Source organism: Mesocricetus auratus, unplaced genomic scaffold (assembly GCF_017639785.1).
Source record: "Mesocricetus auratus isolate SY011 unplaced genomic scaffold, BCM_Maur_2.0 Super-Scaffold_100015, whole genome shotgun sequence".
Classification (NCBI taxonomy): Eukaryota; Metazoa; Chordata; class Mammalia; order Rodentia; family Cricetidae; genus Mesocricetus; species Mesocricetus auratus.
This window is the reverse complement of record NW_024429198.1, coordinates 6,280,802-6,295,323: the sequence shown is the minus strand read 5'-3', so window position 1 is coordinate 6,295,323 and position 14,522 is coordinate 6,280,802. Positions and strand designations below refer to the sequence as shown.

Genomic DNA, 14,522 nt, shown 5'->3' with positions numbered 1-14,522 from the left:
AGCCAAGTATGCAAATGATTATTATACATCATGAGTGATAGTACATTCAAATGTGAGACTATGTTACATTTGGCTGCAGGCTACTGAAAGTCATATGAATGGAGGCACTCTAGAAAAATAAATCTGTCATAATTAAGGGTATCTCAAGGCAGATAAGAGTATTTGGGAAGGCAGCATTTCCTTTCTATCTTTCACCAAGAAGACAGAAAGTAGACCTGGTGTGCACATTGACAAACACTGTTTTCCTTCTGCAATTCTTGAGTATGAGTGTTCGCTTGGAAGAAGGGGGTCTTCTGGGAAGAGCTGCTACAGCTTTCATGGTGATGCTGTTGTCTCCTATTGCAGTAGTTTGAGTAAGTAAGGCAGAGTCAATGAGCTTGTGTGAGATTCATACATGTTGGGTTTGTGTCTATGGGAAGGTCCTAGATTTGGGGATGATAGACTTAGGGACCTGAGCATGTACTAAGTAAACTTTATTGACTGAGAGAGGGGTTCCAAACTGCAGACAGGATAGGTAGGCATTTCTATGGTTGGTCCTGATGGCCACTGCCATGTTAATTATGGCTTATCTCTTTCCGAGCCTCCATTTTTCTTAAATAAAGTGCAGAGCTCCATATCTACTCTTTCCCCTTGCTGAGTGACAGTGAGCATGCGACTGTGATGAATGGCTTTGGTGAAAATACTCCACTTGTCTACAAAGTAGACTATGTAAGGATAAACCATTGCTTTCATTAGTGGGCAATGACCGCTCCTCCACTGCTATGACTAAGGAATAATTGCCCTGGAACCCCCTGTGTTTCATGGACTCTTCATTGCAGCATAAATCCCAGCGGAGATGGTTCTTTTTCCTTGCATTGATTTTTTTATTTGAATAATCCCAGCTCTAAATGGACTCTTGAATATGGCCCCAGGATCTGGTGCCACCAGAGTGCTGGCTTCTCTTTGTCTGGGACCTCAATGGCTCCTAAGTGAGAGGACTGATGAGGGTCCCACTTGCCTCAGTATTCAGAAGACAGTTTCTTGTTTCACCATGAGTGCACAGAATCCAAAGACCAGATGGGGGAAAACAGGTCTCAAGGCAGCCATAGTCACTTCTTTGCTTCCTGGAGCTTTGTGGTAGAGTAGCTGCCCATTGCTTCATGGCTGGGCACAAGTGACACAATGGTTGAAGTATTCTGATCATCCTTTCACTTTCCTTTTAGAATCCTATTCTGTCATCTCTTTCACACCACAGAGCCTTCTTAGCTGTGCTGTTTCACTTTCCCAGAACTCCTCATTGGGATGACCAGTTTGTTCCAGTATAAACTTCTGTGATGATGGAAGTATTCTGGATGTTCCCTGTCCAATAAAGTGACCACTAAGAACATGCAGCTCAGCTATTGAACATTTGAAATGGAGTCAATACAACTGAGGACCTTAATCTTTAATATTTAATTTCAATGGACTTACATTGAAACTGGCATGATGTTTGATGGTCAGTGTACTCAGTTTATCTACTACAACCAAAATTAGTCTCCCCTAAGTTCCAGTTCATAACCTTCTCAGAGAGGCACAAGAAAGTCTACCTCATAAACCAAGAACCAGGCATAAATTAAGATCTGAACCCTCATAGACAACTGTGTAGCTCTTTCTCTCTTCTCCTGTGTTGGAGTTGAACCCAGTGCCTCACACATACTAAGCAAGAGCTCTATTAGTGAGCTACATGTCTACATGCCAAGACCAGCACACAGGTTTGAACAACACCGTGCTTTGGTCAAAGTAGAAGCTAAGTGGCAGGAATTGGGGAAGGTGTCAGAGAAATGTGATATGTAAAAAGATAATGGGTAAAGACCTTTAGTTACATATCAAAACATGCCTGATGGATGACATATCCTCGCCAGTGCTCTAAGCACCTTTGCCTCTCATAAATATGGCAAGATTTAAGGTCACAAGCATATGGGCAGGATCTGGGAAAGAATTAGAATGGCAGATCTTGGAGGATGCCAGAGTTCTTGCAAAAGGAGGTCAGGTGCCAGGTAGGTTGATGTTTTGTTCTGCCTTGCTGTGGAATGATCACAACCATTGGGACATAACTGAAAATTTGGGGATCAGAAAGCAGCTTACAGAGCTCATGGTGGACTATTGTATTTTTGTTGGGATGTTGGACAAGAGCTGAAGCTCTGCTCTTAATTTGAATGCCAATCTTTCAGGGAAGTGTTCTTTCGCTTGCATTCTTTTATGAACATTGGTTTTTGGGTGTTCTTTTCATATTGAAACTGGGCTGTATTGCTGTGTGTCTTGGCTTGGCTTAAAACTGCTTTCAAGTTCCTGCCTGTGTTTTCATTGATACACACTGGCATTGGAAGAATCTTTGCATGTAAATTCCAGGTTGGGTAAAGGGTGGAGGACTTGGGGCTGGGATTGATGCTGTGGAAGGTCAACCAGCAGGATAAAAGGGCCCCTCTAGGGGGGCACTTGGAGGTGAGCAAGCAGAGAGCATACCAATGCTTATGTTTGGGGATTTGCTCTTGGGGCCTCAGTCTCCTGTTCCAACCACAGATACATCTGCTGCCAACACTTCACCTGCCCTGTACTGCTTCAAGTGGAAAAGATAAATTTTAATTAAGCCACTGTTCAGAATCTATGCTTTCCTGCTTAAAAAGTTTATATAGTCAGTCAGAGACATTTTTTAAAACAGATATGTGGTAATAAGTAAGTACACATAAAAGTAAAAGGAGCAAGTAATTAGCAGGAAATCTCTCTGTTGTTTGCGACACAGTTCAGACTCCAATTTTCTGTACTTCCTTGCCCCTTTGGGGAAAGATTATTACAGTATTTAGCATAACCTTATTATCTCTCAATTTGCCTATCTTTCAAATAGCACAGACCATGTGAAATCAAGGGACAGAAGCTCTGAAGGGAGGAAGTTCATAGAACTCTAGCTGGATTGATCCATCTGTCCTGATGTTCATGTGCTACCCAGGGAAGGACATTCAAGTTACAGGGACCTCTTGTATCCAAAATGTCTGGATGACTTAGGGCATCCTTTCTGTAGAATTTCCTAATGTTCACTCTGCACACTATGAATTTCAGTCCATTTAAATGAAAAGACAAATGGTCCTGCCAGGGCTGAGGTAACTTAGAGAAGTGATTTTTGGTAGAAGGATTTTATTTCACTTAGGAGCCATCTGGCAATGTCTGAACACATTACTGTCACTACCCACGGTGGGCGGTTTTGTCCTTTCCACGACCTTAAGCAATGTTTTGACACTGTTGGTTGTTGAAGTTGCTGTTGGGGTGGTGCTCTACTCTGATGTTGCCCGGTGTGTGCTACCATACAGAGAGCAGTCTGTGTGAAAAAACAATTATTTTAGTCAGATGGTCTTGACAATGTTTGAGAAACCTTGTTCCAAGGGGCAGGCAAGACTTCACTGAAGTGAGGGATGGCTCTCAAGGGGGTGTCACCACTTCACTCTTGGAAGTCTAGTAAATACTGCAAGGTGGCTCAAAGAAATCTCAGAACATTTTCACTTAGAACCCTTTTAAGCCATTAACTTAGTCAATTTCCTATCTTAATGAGGTTTTCACTTTCCCTGGAAGGTCAGGAAAGCGAAGCCTCTGAGTTACACAAGCAACCCTCTATTTTCTTAAGTAGTCTAGATCTTTGACGACAGCGTGTGCAGAGGCAATCTGTGCAGATGGTTTCTCCATGGCCTGTTTGCTGAAGATCCTGACTCTCAGGGCTTCCTTTCTGTTAGTAGATGGAGAAGGTTCAGAACTTGCCTTGTATGAGTATTGTCAATATTGGCTGGGATGGAGCAGGTCCAAGTAGTGACAGTGTTAAGGAGGCTGAGCCAAGAATCAGAAAGTGGTGACAGAGTTTGTACTGAACTGGTTGGAAAAATAAAAGAAGATGCAATATTTCTCTTTCTGATTATAAAAGTAACACAGACATTGTCAAAAGAAATCCCCCAAGTACAGAAAACTATGAAGAGGAAATAAATATCTCCTAATTATGCTACCAGGGGTCATCGACCATGAAAAGCTTTTGAGAAAAAACAAGAAAAAGAAACAAATGTCAGGTTTTCTGAGACAATAAACTATGGAGATTGAAGATGTTTTTTGAGGACCACAAAGTGGCATGCGTGAACATCGATGGTTTGAGATGATGTTCTTTGAGAATCAAGATAGCTGAGTCCCTGTCCTTCCTCAGTTGAGGTGGATAATGGAAGACAATTAGCTGGCCACTAGATGAAGCCCTCCTTACCTTCAGGGCTCATGTGCAAAGCATCTGTGGTGCTCACCTTCACAGACAGGAGAAGTGTCCTTTAGCTGAAAGAGAAGATGACTCATTTTAGTTCAAACCTGACAAAGCAGGATATTTGTCATTTCTAGCTTCCTGTGTCACAAAGCACAGCACAATAGCCTCACTTATAATAGCTTTCATTTTCGGGACTTAGTTTTTTGGCAACTTCATTATTAAGTAATATCGAGCTTAGATAAAGGTTGCAAAAGTAAATTCCATTGATTGCACCCAGATACCCAGGTTATTAACATATTATTCATCATCCTATGTCTTAAGTCATAGACATGATACTTCCTTTGTATCTAATCATTTGATTTTATGTTCCTAAGAATAGTACATTCTTTTTTCTTATAAACAGTGTGAAAATAACAGTCAGAAAATAACCATTGATTCAGTATTGCTATCTAATATACAGCTATCCCAACTGGGATTATAAGTAGTTTGATACTGGAGGTCCTACATGGAAGTTACTGATAAATCCTGACACGGCATTGGTTGAGTTAGATTCATCCACTATTAATTACTCAAAGCTTAGGTTAAATTCTTCCTCAGCAAGTAAAAATGCTTTGGAAGGAGAAGGCTTTTTAGAGTGAGAAATGGATTGTTTGCTGAAATACAGGATGAAGCCTTTTGCCTCTTATGATGAACCCTCCAGGAATCACAGCCACAACCTTATCCCAGCTAGTATTTCTGACTCTAGACTTGTGTATGAAATTACAGACTCTTGTTTCTTATTAGCCTGTTTTATTTTTTGTTTGTTTTTGGAGACAGGGTTTCTCAGTAGCTTTGGACTGCCCTGAAGCTCACTCTGTAGACCAGGCTGGCTTCAAACTTACAGAGATCTGCCTTCCTCTGCCTACTGAGTGCTGGAATTAAAGGAATGTGCCAACACCACCCAACAATTGGCTGGGGTTTAAGGGACATGAAATAGATAACTGCTGGAGATGCAGATCTCAGATAGGAAGAAAGTCTTTCAACATTTCAACACAAAACAGGTCTATATATGCCAGGAACTACTCTTTAAATCTCACTTTTAGGGCTGGGAAGATTGCTCAGTGGATGAAGTCCCTGAAATGTGACTGAGACTGGATCTCTGATCTCCAGCACCCCTGTAAATGCTAAGGAGGCATTGTGGCCTGACTATGTTCCCAGAAAACATGGGAGGTGGAGACAGATTCTTGTAGTAAGTTGCTTGTCTAGATCAGCCAAATCCAGCAGGGTTAGGTAGACTCACTTGAATTCTGGGTTCAAGTGAATGACATAGCCTTAGTATATTAGATGCAGATAGTGATAGGAAGGCATGAGACATCAACCTCTGACCTCTACATCCATGTGAACCCTCATATATACAAGTACCACATATACACAAACACATAAACACATACATATATGAATCACATACACAAACCAAACCAAACCAAAACACTCTTCCCCCTAAGCTGACTTTTGTTTATGAACATAAATTAATAATTATTGTCCAATTTGGTCTCACAATTCCAGGCCAAGGCCAACTGGCCAGTGGAACCAGCCAAGAATGCTTTCAAATAATTTCTAAGCATTCAAATGCCAGAATTCTAGGAATCATTCCTTAAGGAAGCTAGTACTCAATGTTCTTCATGTTTCCTCAACTAACTGAGGAGGAAATGACCAGCAGGAGACCCATGGTGGCCACCAGTACCTTCATAACTCTGAAACCCTTACACAGTCACTAATTTGTCAACATTGCTGCTCTGATTAGCCAGTTGATTTGTGTCTGCAATCAAAGCTTGTGATATGATGAAAGCTATTGGAGCAAAAGACATTCATCCAAAAGACATTTGGTAACGAGGTGTCTGGTGAAGCCACAGCTTGTGACACAGATATCTGGGGCAGGCTTCCTAGAAGTAAGTCACCAAAGTTTCTCCATAAGGTACAGTGACACACATTTTCATTTCAAAACTATTAAATATTCTGTCTTTGATAATGTCCTAACTGTTCAGAACAGCCCTTGCTCCTCTCTGTTCCCATCCAAGTGAAATCTACACTTTGTTTATACTCTTGTTGGAAATCCCAAGGGGTTAGCTGAGGTTGGAGAAGGGCACAGAGGCAGCAGGACACAGGTCAGAGGCTACATCGAGGTGAACAGTCTGAAATACTATACAATAGTAATGAGGGTTTTGGAGATCAAGGGCATCAAGGGAATTGTAGTTTTAGAAGCCTCCACAAAGTATTTATTGAATGGTGGGTCTTGGGCTCTCATCATTTGCTCCTCTATTATTCCTATTATTCGTTAGCACGTATCAAATGTCTTGCATGACACTTAACCCTGGCCAATCTCTGTCTTTGCTCCCATATTTATTCTTTTCCTGTTCTGGGATTGATGGTTCTGCCCTACTGGGCGCCCTTGCCTTCATCTTCAGGGAGAGTTCGACTGCATCAGGCAGAGGAATGGGCATGATAGGGTATTCTTTCCTTCCATGTCTGTTTTTTCTGTGACTTAGTTGCAGTGGTGGTACATCTTTGTAGCCATGTTATTCAGTTGGGCAGCCTTTATTTTATAACTCTGCCTGTCAGTGAGTTCCAGAAAATCACCCTTGCTCACTTCTTTTTGTGCAGAAAACTGGTGACAGTTTTCCTAATTCTCTCAGCCCTGCCCACAAACATACTGCATAGTCACACTGATTTCACCTAAAATCCTGGCTTACCTATTACTGTACAACCCTGATAGACATAGAATTCAGAAAGTCTCCTTCCATTTCTATTTTATGAAATAATTTGAGGAATATTGGTGTTGGTTCTTCATTGAAGGCCTGGTAGAATTCTGCACTGAATCCATCTGGCCTCGGGCTTTTTTCAATTGGGATATTTTTAAATTACTGTTTTTATTCCACTAGGGGATATATATATACATATATATATATATATATACACACACACACACACACACATATATCCATGTATATATGTATACACACACATATCCATGTCTTTTAGGTTCTCTAGATTTCAAATTATACTACAGAACTACAGTAGTAAAAACAGCACAGCATTGTTATAAAAACAGAGACACTGATCAATGGAATAGAATATAAGTTGCATACATAACTCCACCCATCCACAGAAACCTTATTTTTTTTTAAAGAATCCAAAACTACATACTGGAGAAAAAACATTATCTCAACAATGGTGCTGGTTAAACCAGATGGATAACTGCGTGTAGAAGAATGAAAATAGATTCATGTCTATTGCCCTACACAAAACTCAACTCCAAATGGATCAGAGAACTCAACATAAGACCAAATACACTGAGTGTGATAGAAGAGAAAGTAGGGAATAGACTTGAATTCATTGACACAGGAAAGAACTTTTTAAACAGGATCTGAATAGCACAAGCATTAAGACCAATAGTTAATAAATGGGACTTCATGAAGTTCAAACGTTTCTGTACTGTAGAGAGCATCATTTGAGTAGAGCAGCTAGAGAATGGAGAAAAAGTTTTACCGATTATCCATCTGACAAAGGAATAGTGCCTAGACTATACAAAGAACTAAAAAAATGTCCCTCAAAATCAATAAAACAACTCAATTAAAACACAGGACACAGAAATAAACAGTTTTCAAAAGATGAAATACAAATGACTGAGAAACTACTATGAAATTTCATCTTACCACAGTCAAGATGGTCAAGATTAAAACAACAACAACAACAAATGGCAGCAGATGCTGGCAAGGATGTGGAGAAAGCACAACATTTATTCGTTACTGGTAGGAATGAAAACTTGCAGCCACTATGGAAATCAGTATGGAGCTTCATCAAAAAGCTACCTCAAGTTCCAGCTACACCACTCTTGGACATATACACAGAGGACTCTACATTTTACTGCAGAGATACGTGCTCATTCATGTTCATTACTGCTTATTCATAAGAACCAGGAATTGCAAACAGCCTACATGTCCATCTCCTGATGAATGGATAATACAAATGTGGTACATTTATACAATGAAATATTATTCAGTCATTAAGAAAAATGAAATTTGCAGGTAAATGGATGGACTGGAAACAATTATTCCAAGTGAGGTAACCGAGACTCAGAAAGATGGATATTGTTTTTTCTCTTATATGTGGATGTTAGCTTTTAAGCTTTAGATATATCTATTTCAATCAGAATAATCACCAAGGTTAAATAGGAAGGGATTAGGGTACAAGAGGAGCTGATCTTCCATTGACCAAGGATGGTGAAATAAATGCATTATTTTAAAGCGATAAAGAGGAAACTAGAATAGGCGGATTAAATGGGGGAGGGATTTAGGTGGGCAGGGTAGAGGAAAGAATATGGGAAGGGACAACTCACATTAAAGGTCTCTTGAAAAGCCACAAAACCTACTCCTGTTGAAGTTTCCTATAATATATACATATATAAATGGAATTTAAGTGGAGTTACAATATAATGGGGGAGACAATGTCCCAAGTGGATATCATATGCTACTAAGTAAAACCCATAATCAGGAATCACCTATATCTTTTTTGAGTCATTGGGAAAAGCAGACCCACTGACCACCCCCAAACATTACAAGTTATTGTCAATGATATTGGTTATCTTCCAAAACCTGACTATAATACACCATTACTAAAGACAACACATTCATGGAGGAATCAAGCTGGTGCTCAAATAGAACTTTCACCTCTCTTGACTGACATTCACAGTGCTGGGAGGTATTATCCATGCTACTGGAGGAGGAAAGTGATCATCTCACCCAGTGCTTGAGAGCTGTTATAGCAATCTGTCTGCAAGGTACACCCACTGGTACAATAGTGGCATGGATGTTCTTGGAGTAACCAACCACCTTTTGATAAGATTTAAAGCCTGCTCTATGAGATGGAATCCATGTCTGGCACTGTTCAAGAGGTTAAGAACTGGAGACTAGGTAGTCATGGGCCTAGGTGGAAGCCTAAATGAAAATAGCAATAAAATATCTCCTAATGACATGTCGTTATATCCGTAGATCACTGCATCATGGAACCCTTGTTAAAAAACTTTTCCAGTAGATGGTAGTTAGCTCAGAGACAGTGTGTATAGAGTGACAGACTTCAAAGCACTCGGCCCCAAATGGAATGTCTATATAACACCACTCTTCTCAATGATGAGGGATTGATATGTAAGAGAAGGCAGAATTTAAAAGCCATAGGTTGTGGATGACTCCATGGCAACAACAATTTCCAGACATAACAAGAATGATGCACATGTGAACTCACAGAGATTGTGATAGTGTGCACAAGACTTGACCACATTCAAACAGGACAAAGTCAAAGTATGAAGAAAGAGAAATGGTCACAAAGTCCCAACTTTAGCAAAAGGTATTTTCAATGCATAGTTATTGGGAAAGGGAAAAATTACTTCTTTCAGTGCAGTGACTCTGGGCACATCAACTACACTCCAGCGCAGGCCTCATGCTCAGAAATACTTGGACAACCCAAAATGAACTCCATGTTTTCTTTATTGTTTTGTTGTATGTGCTTTTGTTTTCAAAGCAAGAGAAAGGAAATGAAGTAGAGAGGCTAGAAAAGGGGGTATATAGGGAGGAGTATGGGAAGGAATATGACAAAAATACATTGAATAAATAAAAAACCAAATCATCTGTTATCTCCAGGAAGCAACAAATACCTCTCTCTTTCTCTCTCTCCAATATTAAGACCATTAGAGTATTAAGAGTTGAAGGCCAGTCTGGTCACAATATTAAAAGTAGAGCATGAAGCCCAGAGAGGTGAAAGTGTGAATTTGTTAGTGCCTTCATTAGATCCCATTTGTAGTCCTGTGTTCAATCTTTTGCTTCTCAGTAAGAGAAGACATGGTGTCTATAAAGTAGAGTTTGTTATGAAGCAAGCAAGTCAAGAATTCTATGTTTCCAAGAGCATAGAACTCAGGTTATGTAACTAACAAATGACATTGTGCATGGAAATCTCTCACAAGTCAAAGGGTAAAAAGACACCAAGTATTTCTTGTCTACCCAGAGCTGCTGGTGTCATTGTAACTGATGAATTCACCAAAGCCGTGCCTTATCTATTGACATGAGCTCAAGGTTAGTCTTTAGCTGATAAATTTCCAGGTATACTCAGAAAATAAGAGAGGCTTCAAGCATTCTGGCAATAGATTCAGTCCCTCATACCAATATGCAAACACAAGGTCTTGAAGGAAGAAAACAGAAGTACATCCAAGAAATCATTTGGACTCCACTCTTGGTGAGTAGCTGAGTCTGAGCCCCACAAAAATAAAACAAGAGATAAATACTGTCAGTATTTATCCCTAGCATATGAATAGACTTTGAAAGCCCACTCCACATAGAGGGATACTCTCTCAGCCTAGACACATGGGGAAGGGCCTATGCCCTGATGTGAGGATATGACAGACTTTGAAGCCTCACCCCTTCTGGGGAGCAGAAAGGGGATGGGAAAGGGGGGCAGGGGAGAAGGGGAGGGAGAGGGACTTGGGGTTGACCTGTAAAACAAGTTTGACTCTATTTTAAATTAAAAAAATAGAGAAAGAAAGAAAAAACCCCAAGAAAATCTGATGCTTGTTGAAATTAATTTTTTTTCTGTTCCTGATACAGAGAAACATGAAGAATGTCAGTCCTATATCCCAGTTTTGAGGAATGAATCTCAATATTAATGACAACTACAGTTTGAAAATTTTGACCCATATGGGGCAGAGGCAAACCTTGTTGGAACCAAAGAGAAATTCCAAAATCTTCATTGGGCTGAGAGAGAGGTGAGAGAGAGAGGTGAGAGAGAGAGAGAGAGAGAGAGAGAGAGAGAGAGAGAGAGAGAGAGAGAGAGAGAGAGAGAGAGAGAGAGAGAGAGAGTCAACTAAGGTAAAGTCAGTTCAGACATCAGGTCCAACAGGCAACAGGCAAGTGCTGACTGGGAACTGAAGGCTTGGCCAAAGGTCAGGGGCTAACTAAACAGTCCAGAGGAGGAAGTGAAAGAATCCAGGATTTTGTTTGTGTTTTACTGGTGCCAGCTAGCTCCAAGGGGTTGTTGTGGGTGTGGGTGGCCCAGTTGAAAACAAAGAGTAGGAGCTGATTGCTCCTCCAGATCTCTTTTCATTAGTGGATTACAAAATGATTTTCCGATTAGTGAGCCTGAAGGCATTGGCATAATCCTTTTTTTCAATGGCTAGAAAACAGAAAGAAAATAATTGGTTAACATTAATTAACTGCCAGACACTACTCCTAACCACTCAAAGGCATGGTTTTGTCTAATCTTCATAAGTACATTTGAAGAACCAAGCTTCTTAAATAGAGTACTAATTTAAAAAAGTGATTAAAACCTAAGTGACATTTTGGAGAGAACCTGTAAAAATTCCATCATGGAAAAGAAGCCATAGTCAGTTGTTCATTTGTCCACCTACACATTTATTCAGGAAATAGTTTTTGATATCTGAAAATGTTGGGTAGTAGCTGAGGATCCTCACATAAGTAAATTGTCTTCCATGTTTATTGTCCTCGACTCAAGGATCCAGCTCTAAACAATGTTTAGTCTTTTAGGAGGGACATTAAATCATCCTGTAGATTTAAATCACAGTGTAGTTTATAATAAATAGTTACTTGCAGTCTTCAATTACACATTCCCATCCCTGTCAGGTGAATCATATTTGTGATGCTGTAGCGGTGCAAACTTGCCCAGGCTTCAACTGAACTTCCCTGTTGTTTTAACTGAATTCCTTTTCCCTTTAGAGTTTTAAGAGTGGCAGCTATAAATAGGGCATCTATACCATAAGCATTTCTCAGCTCCTGAAACCAGCAAAGAAATATTGTAAGAGCTACAAATCAAAAAGGACCAGAGCAAAACAGTGCTTTCTGTACGAGAGATAACCACTGCACTCATGAGCTTATAACAGCTATAGTAACCTGCAAATGACTAAGATCCAGTCAGGAGGCTCATGAACTCCCTGAGTTGCTATGACTGCCTTGCTATTGATGGCTCCCTGCTGGGGCGGGGAGAGTCAGTTTTCATGCAAGGTGTGGCCTTTGGTAGGTGGAGTATACTCCAGTGTAATGCATGGGCAGCAGACACTACATTAGTTGGGGTACATAAATAAAAGGGGATATGAAGTTGGAAGTAGATGGGGAGTGGGTGAGTAGAGATGGGAGGAGTTAATCATAGAAGTCAAGGATGATAATCAGTGCACATTGTATGCCTGTGTGATATTCTTAAAGAATTAACAAAATATTGTTACTTAGAATACAGTTATAAGTTATACTGGTTTAGAATAATGACAATAGTAGGGTCTTTTGTAGAGTCTAGCCATGTGTATAGTCACCAGGTTTCCAGTGTTAGGCATGAGCTCCCTCCTATTAAGTGTGCCTGTAGTTCAATTAGATGGCTGTTGATTACTCCCAAGATAATAGTTCCACCATTATACCTTTGGAGATATCTTGCCAGATTTGTCATTTTTGTGGTTTGTAGGCTTTATAGCTCCGTAGGAATATTGACTTCTTTTTTCCAGTGACAACTTACATATCACTTTCTAGTATCATGTGAACTTGTCCTTGGGAATGGGGCATTTCGGTCAGATTCAGCTTGATGTATCTGTTTTTGAAGTGTGGTTTCTTCAGCAATGTACCACCAAGTTCTGGGAGGCAACCAAGAGTCATGACCATGGTTCATGCTGTTTTATACACTCAGATAAGTGTGGCTCTCATCTCTCATTGAAGAAGCCACCACAGTAATTCACAACCTGTCAAAATATAGTGATTAAGTGACCAGGAGGTGTTCAGCCCCAACTGGCACATCTATAATACAACTCTTACACCTATGGCTTGAATATTACAGAAGATGGATTGAAAAGATTGTAACAGCCAGAGGATCAGGATGCCTGCTGGTAGCAGAGGCATCTAGACCTGGCAAGTGATGTTCCTCCTATGAAATATCAACTGTGTAGTTGCTTAAGAAGGTCTATGTAAAGACAAGACCAGTCTGCACGTCAGAGTGGGTAGGAGAAATTTCACAAGGTTCCAGTCTGGATGAAGAGCTTCATAGTAGCAGTCATTGACTGATTCGGGAAAATCAGACTTCTCTAGGAAGGTGCCCCTGATAGGTTATTCAACCCAAACTGGTCTAATCATACATACATAAGTGTGACACTAAATGGGCTCAGAAGGTTGTATACAAACACATATGCATATGTATGTATATATGTGCAGCAGTAATCATAGAAGAAGAGGTCATGAGCCTTTGAGTGAGTGGTGTTGTGGGAGGCATCCAAAGAAGGAAAGGGGAGGGAGGAAATCATGTAAGTACAACAGTGATGCATGTATCGTCAAGTGATTTTTTAAAACTAAAATATGTTGAAGAATTGTAAGATTCAATTTGTCAGAGGAAAAGGAAAAGGTACAGAAAATATAGAAGACTAGAGGGAGCAGAAGGTGGGGAGATAATGTGTTCTTCTCAGGGACTTTGGGATTGTCCTCAGTTCATTCAAAATAGTTATCGCCTCTAGGAGAACATATTCAAAGGCACTCCCTGCCTTACTTTCTACAGTTCTAGGTACTGGGAAGTCCAGGTCAGATACATTTTCCCTAAGTCAGTGAAAGCCTTAGGGCCATATCATCCAATGGTGGAATGGGAGAGTTCAAGACAGTGCATATCAGAGAAAGCGAGAAAGAGGAGAGGGTACACGACAGAGTGAACTTGCTTTTATAAGTAAGCCTTTGTGAGGGATGACCTAATTGCTTCCTATTAGGCTCTATTGTCTGTCTCTCAACACAGACACACTGAGAATTAATTACCCAACATCAGAGCTTTTGGAGACACATCTAAATCACTGCACCCTCAAACAAGTGGAAATGACATGGAGGCAGAGTTGTATTCAAAAAGCATTAATGAAGCATGTTTCTGGACTCTTACTTGTCTGCTACCAGGCATAATTTTTCGGCTTGGCAGAATAACTTTGTCATCACTATGGAGATTCAGGAAGATAAGGACCACTCTGGCAAGACTATGTTCCTTGTCACTGTAGGTGTGTGTGTGTGTGTGTGTGTGTGTGTGTGTGTGTGTGTGTGTGTGAATACAGAGCTGCGTGAACTCTTACAGAGGGCTTGGACTGTGTAAACAGGACTCATAAGTAGATGTTCAGCTTGTTGTATGCTGCTTCTAGGATACTGTAGAGACAATTTAATCTGCATTTACAACTTCTGTTAAAACGTTTAGGTATTTTTTCAATAATTTGCTGGGGAAAATTCCCGGCTCTTTCCAGCTACTC

At 40.3% G+C, this 14,522-nt stretch overlaps 1 protein-coding gene across 8 annotated transcripts in view; it reads right to left on the bottom strand.

The window, feature by feature from the left end:
• The window catches only part of Prlr (prolactin receptor), a 174,558-nt gene that overhangs the window by 49,636 nt on the left and 110,400 nt on the right, over window positions 1-14,522 (bottom strand). For 5 of the 8 annotated variants that reach the window (XM_005078000.4, XM_021231780.2, XM_021231781.2 and 2 more), the window contains exon 2: window positions 4,247-4,311. The gene's annotated coding sequence lies outside the window, so the exon portion shown is untranslated. The remainder of the gene's footprint in view (window positions 1-4,246; window positions 4,312-14,522) is intronic. The other 3 variants (XM_013119047.3, XM_040757627.1, XM_040757626.1) reach the window with 1 other exon arrangement.